Consider the following 14,170-nt stretch of genomic DNA (forward strand, 5'->3'; position numbering starts at 1 on the left):
GGGGTGGGCGGGGAGAAGGGTGCAACAATGAATGAATGGAATTCCAAAATCTCTGTAGATGTTCATTGAAATGAAAAATAAATAAATTTTTTAAAAAAAGTTGTAACTCAAACAAACCTTCCTATCACATATCACCTCTATTATTCTCTTCCACTTTATGGAACAATGAATCCAGGCTCTATAGGGTCTTTGTGATCATGAGTAAAGTCAACTCTCAAACAAAATTCATGATTATCGATTCTAACTTACAGCAACCCTGCAGTGGATTTCTGAGATTGTGTATCTTTTTATAAAAAAAGATTTCTTTTTTTATTAATGATTTTTTTAAATGTTGTTGCTGTTGTTATATGCCGTCGAGTCACCTGCGACTCATGACGACTTATTTATAAGTGCTCTAAATCCTGCTCTATCCTGTGCCAACCTCACTGTCTCCAACATACCTACTCCCACCACCCAAATCACAGGATCGTTCCATCTCATCAAGGGTCTTTTTCTGCACAGTCCCTCCACTCTCTCAAACATGATGTCCCTCTCCAAGAACTGGTCCCTCCTTGCAACATGCCCAAAGTACGCCAGGAGATTTTTACAGCATATTCTCTCCACTTAATTTTTTCCCCATTCATTCATTGTTGCACATTTTCCTCCCTGCCCACCCCTCCCCCTCAGTTGGTTTTTCTCTTTGAAGAACAAAAAAAGTTCTTTCATTGTTATACAATCCCCCTCCCACCCCCACCCCCACCAGAAAACTATGTAAGAGACTGGAAATCTTAACATGAGTTGAGGAGTCTACCCGTCCATCCCACAGAGTAGTTGATGAAGTCAAGTCCCTACCCCATACCTCCATGCTCTCTGGCCACACTGCAGCAAATGAGAAACTGCATGGCTCTGTCTAAATCAGACTTTGTAATTTCCTTTCTTTTTTATACTTTTTTTTTTGGTGTGGGTCATATCTTAAACCATCCTGCCTTAACGTATGCTATGGGTAGATATTCGTAATAATGAAAGCATCATCAATGACTTTTCCTTTAAACATGACAATAAATTTGCAATCATTCATCTACTTTCTCAAACAACCTAATACTAATACTTCTAATTGAAACGAATGGATTTGCATATAAATGAGACCTATGATTTTGTTGATATAATGCCCCAACCAACTGTGCTAAGCACTTGGTCAAACTATTTTAGGATCATTACAGAACCCTGGGGGACCTAATGGTTGTAAGAAGTTGTACTGCCAATCCAGGGCATGTAGTTCAAATCTACCAGCTGCTCTGAGGGAGAAAGAGAGGCAATCTCCTCCCCTGCTATTTAACAGCCTCAAAAACCCACAGCAGGATCAGCTTTAAGGAATCTGTTGCAACTTGACAACACATAAGAACAACACAACTTTTCTTGCATAAAGTGAGGAAGGTTTGAAGCACTTACTGAAGAAGATCAAAGACCCTTCAATATGGATTACATCTCAACATAAAAAAAAAAACCAAAGATCCTCACCACTGCACCAATAGGCAACATCATGATAGATGGAGAAAAGACTAAAGTTGTGGACAATTTCACTTTACTTGGATCTACAATCAACATCTATAATAGTAGCAGCCAAAGACATGCCGAATTGAGAAAATATGTTGTCAAAGAATGCTCCAAAGTGCTAAAGGGCAACACTAGTTTAAAGACTAAGCTGTTCTACTCAAAGCCACAGTATTTTCAATTGGTTCCTATGGACTGAAAGTGAGATAATGATTAAGAATGGCAGAATTGGTGCTTCTGAATTGTTGTGCTGGCAAAAAGTACTGAATCTTCTATGGTTACCAAAAGTCAGTCAGCTCTGGAGGAAGTGCAACCAGGGTGCTCCTTAAGGCAAGGACAGCTAAACTTCCTCTCCCATACTTTGGGAGTATTGTCAGAAATGGCCAGTCCTTGGAAAAAGACATCATGCTGGAAAAGGTGGAAGGTCAGAGAAAAAAAAAAAAGACCCTCAACAAGATGGACTAACACAGCGACAGTAACAACGGCTCAAGTATGGCTGGCACAAGGTGGTCAAGGTTCTGAGTTGTTCACAGCATCACTGTCAGTCATAATTGATGACATATAACAACTATTATAAGGGAGCTCTGGTGCCACTGTTAGTAGGGAATAGTGCCATCACTCCGTGGTTGTTTGAATCCACTAGCTGATCTGCAGGACAAAGACTAGTAATCTCCTCCTGGTGGATTTACAAGTTCAGAGAACCCAATGGAGGGTCAGTTATGAGTCAGTTGTGACTTGACAGCACTGAGTTTGAGCCTGAGGTGAGTGGTAATCTGCTTCTGAAAGGTTACAATCTTGAAAACCTTAGGGAGCAGGTGTATTTTGCATATATGACTAACTCACTCTCATAGCTGACTCTCCATAGTGTTTCCTAGGCTGTACATCACATGGGAGAAGACTGCCCATCTTCCTGCCAAGGAGCTGCTGGGGGATTCAAATTGCCAGAGAAGCCCAGACACCAGAACTCCCTCTACAATATGTGGTCACTACAAATTGGCATCAACTTGACAGCAAGTAACAACAATGTATTGTAAATTCCTAATTCCCTCCTCATAAATGTGATCTTGATAGAGCATTTAATCTACCTAAGTAGGGCAAATCCTAAATCTAATCCCTTCTGAGTGGTGCTTTGCAAGTGCTCCGCTGCTAATGGAAATGGTGGTAGTTTGAACTCATTAGCTGCTGCGTAGGAGAAGAATGTGGCTGTCTACTTGTGTCAGAAAACCACTGCTGTCTATTCTGACTTATGGTGACTCTCCGCTGGGCTTCTCAGACTGTAAAGCATAATGGGAACAGATTTCCTTATTTTTCCTCTCACAAAAAGACTCATGGATTTGAACTGCCATCTTTTTAGTAAGCAGTCCAACATATAACTCACTATGTCACAACCCTGGCCAGGGTTGAAGTGGAACGGCTCAATGGCAACAGGTGTACAAACTGCATACATACTCCCTTACACAGGAGTATGTCAAGATGGAGGCAGGTAATTCTATAAGCCAAGGGATAACAATGCTAAGGATATCAGGCAGATACGAGAAGTTGAAAGAGACCAAGAGGGACCTAACAGTAGAGTCAAGTGCCCCAAGTTCAGGTGTCTAATTTCCAGTGTTGTGAGAAAATACATCTTTGTTCTTTAAAGTCACCCACTTATGGTACTCTTGTTTTTTGTACTAGGAAACAAGGACATCCACAAAAAACAAGTTTATTTTTCTCCTGTACTGGTCTTTTTTATTTTATTCAGTAATCCAAATTATAAAGATATAAGGAAAAATAAAGTGAAATACTAAAGCAATAAACAGATAAGCTATGGAAATAAACACGACCTAGATATAACCTACTGTGTTAAGAAATGCGGCAATAGTCATAAATGACACTTTATGTGCTTATTCAGGAAAAACTTACTGAGTGCTGATCCCAGGATTACGTTAGGCTTGGAAATATAAAGAGGGAGGTGGCCCCTGCCCTCACAAGACCTAAGTAAAGAATGTAAGTTGTCTGCATGTTGGTGAGGGTGAGGTAGAAGAATTAAATTTATTATTATAAAACAGAATAAATGTTTTATTGGGAATTTCCAGGTACTATAAAAGCACATAATAATCCAAAGTGTGCTGAGTAGAACTGTACTCCCGAGGATTTTTAAGATTTGAGTTTAGAAGCTGATCCCCAGCCGTTACCTCAGAGGAACCTCTCTGGGTGCGTTTTAATCTAGTATACTTTTAGTTGTTAGTCTAGCATTTATGCCACCTAGGGATCTGGACTTGACTTAATGGCAACTGTTGTTGTTGACTGCCATCAAGTCAAGTACGACCCTATGAACAAAAGGCCTGCAGCCTTTCTGTAACTATTGTCATTTGTCAAAGTTCACAGAGTTTCCAGAGGCATGTTGTTTAGGAAGTGGATGCAGACATAAAAGCACATAGTTTGGTCACTGAATTCCAGAGTGATGAGGGTCAGAAGGCCTCCCACCAGAGACAACATCTACACTTAATCTTCATTTTTTTCCATAAATACACAGAGGTTGTTTTTTTTTTACTGATAATAGCACATGCTAATAAGATAATTTCTAATACTCCTCGTGAAAGTATTAGCTGGAAATTTATATCAAAACAAGTTATAGTTATGGAATAAAATGCAGTAAGAAATTTACCAGAGGTATAGTAAGAATTAACATTTGGACAAAATTTTCATAACTAAACTGTATTACTTCAAACAACTTTTTCTGTTTTTTTAATGACCATTTTTGTCATTCATATGCACTGTGTTTCATCCACAGTGTTTTATACAATCTTTCATTTACATTATATTTTGTCCATGTATATGGTGGGCTCTTTCTGCCCCTTACAATCATCTTACTAATAACTAACTGCAATTGTGAAAGCATGTAAGCCAGCTTCATGCTTTATGCCTTAACATCCCTCTTTTAAGGCTAAGCAAGAATTGAACAAATAAAAAAGGAGGTTAGGAGTGTGATGGATCTAAACCAGAAACCTGCCATCCCTCCCAGTCTAGATCTAAACAAACAACACATTTTCTTAATTCTTCTACCTCTGGAATTTGTTGACACTTCTTCACTGCCATTCTCAACCCTGGGGCAGGCCTCCACTATCGCCTGTCTAGTATACTAACTATAAAGTTTTAAGTGGTTTCCCTGCACCTCGGCTTGCCTCCTACCATCCATTCTCTCCCTCTCGGCCAGTGTGGCCCAAAGACTGATAAAACGGAATCTGTTCAGATATTTCTGCTGTCAATCCTCCTCAGCTGCACAACAAGCACCTACAGCATGGTATGCTTCACAGCCAGACCATATGAAAGAGCTGAGCAGTATGAGTAACAAAAATGTTCAGATTCCTCCCGTATTTCGGGAAATATGAAAGCAGTAACACAAAGTGGAATACAAGAAAATGGTTTTTTCAAGACTAGAATCAGTCTGTTTTTTAAAAATCAGTCTTGTTCAAGTTTATATAAAAGATTCAATGATATTATAAAATTTAAAATGCAATTATCTTATTTTCTATACCTTTAAAAGAAGATTTATTGGCTAGATGGACCAATCTGTATGCATAATTACAGAAGTGATTTAAGCTTTTTAAAACATTTGAAGAATGTAAAAGGAAATACCAAATGAATACTCTTAAATGATGACCTGCCTTTTTAAAAAGCTCAAATAAAAACAAAATCAAAACCACAAACCACACCAAAAAATAGCAGCTGTGTTTAGAGTTTTCTTTGTTGAGTGGTGTTGTGTGAACAACTGCCAACAAAATGCTAAATTTCCAAAATGTGAAGACAATTCCTATTCCACTCTGCCATTTGAGCACTATGACATAAGCCACCCACGTGATACTTCTTTCTGACCCTTGCCACTCAGAGCTGGGTCTCCACATGCTAGCTGTCTTTCTGGCTCCTGCCAAGCAGGCAAAGGTCAGCCTCTCTGCTGGCTCCCACTCTCCTATCCCAGTGTGCTCTCAAGAACTCACTAGAATGAATCACAGAAGCTATGAAACTATTACCTACACTTACAGGAACTCATTTCCTATAATCAGAAGGGGACAGTGGAAAGGAGGCCTGAGACAAAGTCTGAGAGCTGTCTTTGCATGAGGCTTCCATTGTCCCCAGAACATGTCATCTCCTCTCCTTTGCTTGGTTGTTTCCATCCATCCAGGAAGCCCCAGAGAGAGAGTTCTCAGTCCAGTGAGACCTCATTATGCCCTCCACTTCCTGAAGTTAAGTCTGTCAGGTGTTGGGGGGGTTCTGTGTAGCCTGTTTACTGTCTAAAAATGTGGTCTGGCTTTTTTAGAAAGACAAAGAACAACATAATTGCTTGTGCTATTTTCAGGCATCAGAGACAAAAACTCAAACTTACAGATCTGTGTCTCAAAGCTTCTATAGGTCTGTGTTGTGGATCCATGGGGGCACCTATTTTCTATAACAAATATCAATCCATCAATCCATAGATTATCATAAAATCACCAAGAGCAAAATTATTCTAGTTCAATAGACAGATGACCCGTTTTACCACTTATTCTACTATAGTATCTTTATGGGTAATTAACCATTAAATACTAAAGACAAACTCTTCTCATTAGGAGAATAAATGCAATCATAGTCATAAAACACTTGGAAGTTCTGGGAGGCAGGCCTTACTTAACCTTATGGCAGTACTATGCAATTGCAAAAGGATGCTAACTTTATTTGCCCAATAGTGGTGTATGCCATCTCATGGCAGGCCTTATGCTATAGAATTCACTAACCTAGAACTCATATATAAACAGCATTGTTGTCACTGTGCAGTTGAGTTGGAACCAACTCATAACGGACCCTCCTGTGGGTTTTCAGAGGCAGTAAATTGCATAGGAGAAGACTGCTCATCTTTCTCCTGGTCATTTGAACCACGTGCTTTTGGGATTGCAGCATAGCTTCTTACCACTAGGCCATCAGAGCTTCCTAAACACAGTGTATGAGAGGTAAATGGAACAAAGAAATCTGTAACTGACTGTGATCAATTAGTTGTGGCCTCCACTGCACTCGGACCAGCCATGAGAGGTAAATGGAGCTAACTTCTGTTTAGAACGTGCAAACACTTAGGCGAGTAATAATCCTTTAGGAGCAGCTAACTAGTATTTTGGAGTCCCTTGGTGGCATAAAGAGTTAAGTACTCAACTCCTAGCTGAAAGATTAGTAGTTCAAATTCACCCAAAGACACCTCAAAAGGAAGGCATGGCAACCAGCTTCTGAGAGGTTGGTGTTGAAAACCCAATAGATTGAAGTTTTACATTGCAATGAGTGGATATGAGTGCAATGAGCTCCTTCCAGCTCCCTGGACTCCTAAGATGATCCTGCAAATGGCAAGTTATCTGCAGCTAAAGAGTACGCCTACCTTTTTCTTTCTTTATTTTTGTTATTGTTGTTGTTGATTGCCTGATTCATGGTGATCCTATGAAAAAAGGCCTGCTTATGCCAAGAGCTAAGCTAGGGATGGCATGAACTAATAACAAGATGCTTTCCTTTCTGTTGTTGAAGACTTCACAGAACTCACAGTTTACTGAGGAATGACAAGCATTTGTTGTTGTTGTTGTTAGGTGCCATCACTGTCAACTCATAGCAACCTTGTCTGATCCTCAAAATTTCCATATAGCATGAGGTGTGCTCTCTGCCCCTGGGGTGTGTCGCCTGCCCAGGAGAGAGCTGTCTCTGGTCCAGGGAGAGCTACCCAGCCGCCAGGGAGTGGTGCCCAGCCCTCCCCCTCCACCAGCCACCTGGCCCCTGGGGAGAGTCACCAACTCCTGGGGAGTGCCTTTAGGTCAATGGGGAGAACTGCCTAGGGTATGCAAATAATCTTATTTAAGCCACTTTCTTCCCCCTCCTCCCCCAGTACACCTGTAAGACCTCCAAAGCCCTTCTCTTTGTAACTCACAAGTTTGTTCTCTCTAGGTTTGCTCCCTTTCTTATAAGTAACCTTAACACTGAGTTTTGCTCTAGATTTGAACCCAGTTCCAGAGACAAAAGGGAAATATAACTGCCAGCTAATGACGCGAAGAAGGATGCAGCCTCAACGTTCAGCCAGTAATGCCCACTGGACTCACCTTGGCAAACACTGCCCAGTCCAGAGGGCAGAAAAATGCCAGGAAAATATCTTGTAACGGAACAAGAAGGTATGCAACTTCAACCCAGCACCACCAGTAAGGTGTTAAAGTGAGCACCCCTTTCCCATTCACATCAACACCCCTGTTTAGCATGAAGAAGCCAGACAGTTTGCACCCCATTCCCAAATGAGAAACCCACAAGTGAATAAGACAATCTCTTTGTTTATATAATAAGTGTGTGTGTATATATATATCTATCTATATCTATATATAGATATCTCACCATTGAACTATGCTTACGTAGTCCCCACTGGATCTTTCTCACTTCCTTCCAACCCCAGCCCCCACTCACTAAATTGTTCAGCCCTCGTGTTTTCATCCCTGCCCATCCTCAGTCTTCTGCTCCCAACTCTCACCCCATTCTATTCCCAGGCATGTTTTTCACAGAATTATTTAAATTGAAGTACATATTCTAGTCAGAAAAAAGGAACATCTGAAATGCAATAGAGAGGGATTAAAAACTATTAGTCTCTGTAGTTTGGAGGCCTGAAGTAATATGAATGAAAACCACAAAAAAAAAAAGAGGAAAAACAAAATAGACAACCTCCCCCCCAAAAAACAAAACCAAATCCAAAACAAAAACATTTCCTCATAGAAACAAACAATTCTAACAAAGTGATCACTATTACATGACAGTATATGAGTTAAGGGAAAAATATCACACAGAATCTTCACTACTTATGGAGTTTGAGAAAAACTTCAGAGAGGTAACATTTAAGTAGAATATTATAAATTAGCAGTAAATTAAAGAGAGAGGGTGGAGCAGAGGTAAGATAGGTAGATGAGGGGTGCATTCTAGATTCCATGTATGTTCAAAGTCACAGAGCATGAAAGAATGTCCCTGTTACCAGCAGTGCATGGTTTTGGGTAGAGTTTTTTCCTCCCTTTTTATTACTTGAGTCCAAAGTACATGAGAGTAGGTGGAAGTGTAACTATAAAGTACAAAACCATGTGAAATTGTATTTTATTTTGCACATTTTAAGTAAAATGACGCTTCAGAAATAGATTCGTTAACTTTGTTTTTAAAAATAGTTTCGATTTTTTCATTTAATGTAAAAGCAAATCAAATAAAATATTGACTATACTGCATTTTCCACATATTAAGTGTTCATGTAACTATCATGCACATGTATACGACATGCATCGTACACATGGAAAAGCACCATAACAGGGCTGCATGGTTTTAAAAACACATAACATATGTGCTATCTGTATAAAAATATGGCAATTATATAACCATTGAAGTTAGATATAATAATTAGATCTTTCTTAACACTTATGTAGAAAAATTCCTAAAAGAAATAAATCAGACCTTTTAAATCAAAAGATCAGTCTTTTTAAGTTATGGAAAAGAAATTAAATGTAGATACAGAATTATTTAAATTGAAGTACATATTCTAGTTAGAAAAAAGGAACATCTGAAATGCAATAGAGAAGGATTAATCAATGTAAAAATGAATATAAAAACTATTAGTCTCTATAGTTTGGAGGCCTGAAGTAAATCAAAACCACATTTACTAAAACTAAACAATAGCCACAGAGCTAGAAACTCTATGAGATAAGTGAGTTCAGAATACAGGATGTAATATTCATATATTGACAAATCATAACTATTTAGAACTCTCAGGAAATAAAACAAATTCATTTCACCTAGGACATGAGTATTTTCTTTAAAAAGCACATACAGTTCATAATTAACCTTTTTCTTGATGAACTACAGTCCTTATTATAAACGCCAATGTCTATGCTATTCTAAAAACACAATCTTGCAATGCTCTTAAAAATCACTGAGGAATCTTTCCAAAGATCCCAGAGAGGAGGTAGTCCTTTTAGAATGTCCTCTATGGCCTTGTTGTCTAGCAGTCAGTGGTCACTTACCAGTTATTGCTAGTCTGACTTATCTCTAGTCACCATCAACACCCAACCACAGTAGTCTACCAATTCACAGTGGTCTACAAACTAAAAGCAAACAGACGAAATAATGCCATGAGAGATTCCAGTGAATGACTTAAGGAGCATGAAACATGTGGCAGACACTTTTCCACCAGAGATTTTGCTTACTTCTTGGTTTAGATTTTAAAATGATGGCATTTGGGGAGAAGATACTGAACATCTTTTGATTTCTGTTACTCTTATTATGAGCTGTTGACTGTAACTCATTCCAACTCTCTATGAACAACAGATCTGAACCATGCCCTACTCTATGCCATCCTTACCATCTTTGATATATTTAAGCCCACTGTCACAGTCATTGTGCCAATCCATTTTGTTGAGGGTCTTCCTTTTCTACACTGACCCTCCACCTTTCCAAGCAATATGTCCTTCCCAAGGACTGACTCCTCCTAACAATATGCCTATAGGATATGAGAAGAAGCTTCCCATCTTTGCACCAGGAACTCTATATTTTGAATTTCAGAAGGTCTTAAATGGCATTTATTTCTTGGTAAGGGTTATGTCTGCATTAGCAGTCCATGTAGGGTAAATGGTATTACTTAGCAAGAGAAAAGATGGCATTAAGGACAAATTAAATAGGAGAAATGGATGGCAAAAAACAACTGTTTCAGACTTTCTATTATAACTTGACTTTTATTATGAAAATCTTAATAATTCATTGGGTAATTCAACAGTTTTAATATTTCATATGAATCCTTTAAGAAGTTAACCACTTTTGAGACAATGTTCTTTTATATCTCTAAAGGGAATGCTCTTCTCTGCTGATATTAGAACTGTTATTGCAGATTTCATCAGCTAAGGGCTAGCAAACTACCACCCACAGGTCAAATCTAGCCTATCACCTAAGTCTGAAATAAAAATTTATTGAAAAACAACCAAGAAAACTATTTACATGTTGTCTCTGGCTGCTTTTGTGCAACAGTGGCAGAGTTGAACAGGTATTACAGAGTCTGTAAAACCTAAAATATTTACTAATCTGATTCATTTAAAAATAAAGAAAAAAAGATCGCTAATTCCAGAACTTAATGTTAGCTCTGGCTTCTTGGGGAGAGGCAGGTAAGAAAGAATCCAGGCACTTGTGGCTTTCTCTGTGCCCCACTGGGGGTCCACAGAGCGGATGTGCAAGATGAACTGGGGGTCTCTGGCCCAGAGTTGGCCAGCATTTGGGCGTGCCGGAATGGTAAAATACGAAAGGGCCCTCGGGCCTGTTTTTCATTATTTTTGTTCCAACATTCTTCTAGGTTGTATAAGCCCTGGTGTCTCCACTTGCCTTACGGAGGTAACGTGTGGTTGCTGTGAAGCTGAACACTGTGACACTGATGTGTCAAATCCAATAGCGGTTACCCATGTTGGACAGTGTTTGGTGGCGCTCCCCGGTTGAAACAAGCTTGGAAGCAGGAGTGGCATCCACTTCCGTAATAGCTTGCCTCCAGAAACCCTATGAGCCTGGAGAAAGGATGAAAGTCGCACTCGCAAGTGTTGAGGACTTTTGTTCACAGAGCCACTATGAGTTGCAATGACACTTAACACCACCACCACAATTCCAGAACAGGCATCAGAACTGTTGTTGGGTGCCATCAGGTCTGTTCTGACTCTGACTCTGGTAGTCTATGCACAACAGAGCACAATCCTGCCCATAGTTTTCCATCCTTGCAATCTCTACTGTATCTGAGCCCACTATTAGAGCCACTTTGCCAATCCATTTTGTTGAGGGGATTCCTTTTTTTCCACTGACCCTCTACATTACCAACCATCGTTTCTATCTTAGGTATTGGCCCCTTCTTAGAACATGTCCAAAGTTCTGAGACAAACCCTTGTTTTACTCCCGTCTAAACAGCATTCTAACTGTTCTTTGTTCTGAGATAGATTTGTTCTTTCTTCTAACAGTTCACGGTATATTCAATTTTCTTTACCAAGACTAGAACTCAAATGCACCACTTCTTTGCTGCTCCTTACAAATCTTGCCGTTTTTGTAGGCAAATGCAGTTGTTGGGTGCCACAGAATGAATGAAGTACAACTCATAGTGATCCTATGAACAAATGATCTGAATCTTCCTATCCTGTGCCATCCTCACCATTCCTGACACACTAGATCCCATTTCAGCACTGTGTTAGTCCACCTGGGTGAAGGTCCTCCCCTCTTTCGCCAACCATCTAAGCATAACATCACTCTCTTACCAGAGGCAGGCATATGAGGTGACTGGAAATAACACAGCTTTGGTCAAGCGTACCTTAGTCTTCAAAGTGACATTTTTCTTTTTAACACTTCAAAACGGTCTTAATTAAAATTTATAATACGGAATACTTAATTGTACAGAGCCTGTATATGCACCAAGAAATAGCTGTTTGAACATTACATTACAGTATACTGCATGGTTCAAAATCTGGAAAGATGTGGATGAAGGTAGTAAATATCCTTGCACCACACAATAAAGAAAAAGTGTTGTTGTTGTTGTTGTTGTTGTTGTTGTTGTTATGTGCTGTTGAGTCTCTTGTGATTCATAGAGACCCTATGTACAACAGTCCTAAACCCTGCTCTATCTTGTGCCAGTTGCACTGCCTCCGACACACCCATTCTGATTACCCCAGTCACTGAATCAATCCACCTCATAGAGGGTCTTCTTCTCCTGCACTGTCCCTCCACCCCCAAGCATGATGTCCCTCTCCAAGGACCAGTCCCTCCTTATAATGTCCAAAGTATGTCAGATGAAACCTCAGAATCCTTGCCTCCAAGGCACAGCTTGGTTTAACCCTCTCTAGGATGAATCTGTTTTCTTAGCAGTCCATGGTACGCTTAACACTATTTTCCAGCATTACAGCTCAAAGGTATCACTTTTCCTTCTATCCTCCCTAGTCACTGTCCAACTCTGTGACGCATAACAAGTGATTGCACTTGTCTAACAAGTGAATGAACTTGTGTATCAGACATACCTTAGAATCCAGAGTGGCACCACTGCTCTTCAGTACTTCGGAGAGGTCCCTAACAGCAGACTTTCCCATTGCAATATGTCTTTTAATTTCCTGGCTACTGCTGCCAAGAGTTTTGACTGTGGAACCAAGCAAACTAAAACTCTTAACTATCTCAATCTCTTCACCATCCATACTGATGCTGCCAGTTGGCCCAGTGGTGAGAATCTTTGTTTTCTTGATGTTGAGCTTCAATCCATATAGGAGGCTGCAGTCCTTGACCTTCTGCAGCAAGCGCTTCAGGTCCTCAGTTTCAGCAAGCAGGGTTGTGTCATCTGCATAATGCAGGTTGTTGATAACACATCCACCAATCCTGATGCCACATTCCTCCTTGTATATAGCCCAGAGTCTCAGATGATCTGTTCTGCATACAGATTGGCTATTCTCGAGATTTCTTGGTACAACTTAGTGAGCACATCCAGGGCAGTGTCTGTTTGTTGAAATATGTCAATTGATATGCCATGAACTCCTGGAGCCTTGTTTTTTGCCAATTCCTTCAGAGCAATTTGAACTTTCTCCTTTATCACCATAGGCTCTTGCTCATATGTTATTTCATGAAATTCTTCTGTGTCAGCCAATTCCTTCTGATACAGTGACTCTGTGTACTTTTTCCATCTTCTCTTGATACTTCTTGGATCATTTAACATTCTACGCAAAGTATCCTTAAGTATTGCCACCCGTGGCTTGAATTTGTTTTTCAGCTCCTTCAGCTTAAGAAATGTTGAGCGAGTTGGGCCCTTTTGATTTTCTGACTCCAGCTCTCTGCACATTTCATTATAGTATCTTGCTTGGTTGTCTTGGGCTGCCTTTTGAAATTTTCTGTTCAGCTCTTTGATTTCTTCCTTTAGCTTTGGCTTCTCGGCACGCTAATTCAGTACTCAGAGTTTCATCTGACATCCATTTCGGTCTTTTCTTCTTCAGTCTTTGTAATTATCTTTTGCATTCTTCATGGACGATTTTCTTGCTATCCTCCCAGACCTCATTTGGTCTACGCTCATTGGTGTTCAAGGCCTCAAACCTGTTCCTGAGATGGTTTTGAAATTCGAGTGGGACAGACTTAAGTCAAATTATGGTTACCGTGGACTTGATTTAATGTTCCTCAACTTCAGCTTGAACTTGCATATGAGTAGTTGGTGGTCTGTTCCCCAATCAGCACCTGGCCTGTTTTTCAGTGCTGATACTGAGGTTCTCCACTGAGTCTTTCCACAAATATAATCGATATGATTCCTACGCATACCATCACGTGAAATCCAGTTGTATAGCCTACGTTTATGTTTCTTATAAAAGGTATTTGCAATTAATAAATCATTGAATGTGCAGAACTCTATCATTCTACTGCCAGCCTCATTTCTCTCATTGAGTCTGTGTTTCCCAGCTACTGATCCTTCTTCCCTGTTCCCAACTTCTGCATTCCAGTCACCCATTATTACCAATGCATCTTGATCACATGTTTAATCAATTTCTGACTGCAAAAGTTGGTTGAAATCTTCCTCCTCTTTAGCTCTAGTTGTTGGTGCATATATTTGAATGATAGTGGTATTCACTGGACTTGTTTTTTTTTTTTGTTTTTTATTTTT

The 14,170-nt window shown here is 39.8% G+C and overlaps 1 protein-coding gene across 1 annotated transcript in view; it reads right to left on the reverse strand.

Annotated features, from left to right (window-relative positions):
• PIK3CA (phosphatidylinositol-4,5-bisphosphate 3-kinase, catalytic subunit alpha) overlaps positions 1–14,170 on the reverse strand; it is an 86,642-nt gene that overhangs the window by 23,402 nt on the left and 49,070 nt on the right. The gene's annotated exons all lie outside the window — the stretch shown is intronic.

This window comes from Elephantulus edwardii, unplaced genomic scaffold (genome assembly GCF_000299155.1).
Source record: "Elephantulus edwardii isolate Elephantulus edwardi_28Jun2011 unplaced genomic scaffold, EleEdw1.0 scaffold00112, whole genome shotgun sequence".
Classification (NCBI taxonomy): Eukaryota; Metazoa; Chordata; class Mammalia; order Macroscelidea; family Macroscelididae; genus Elephantulus; species Elephantulus edwardii.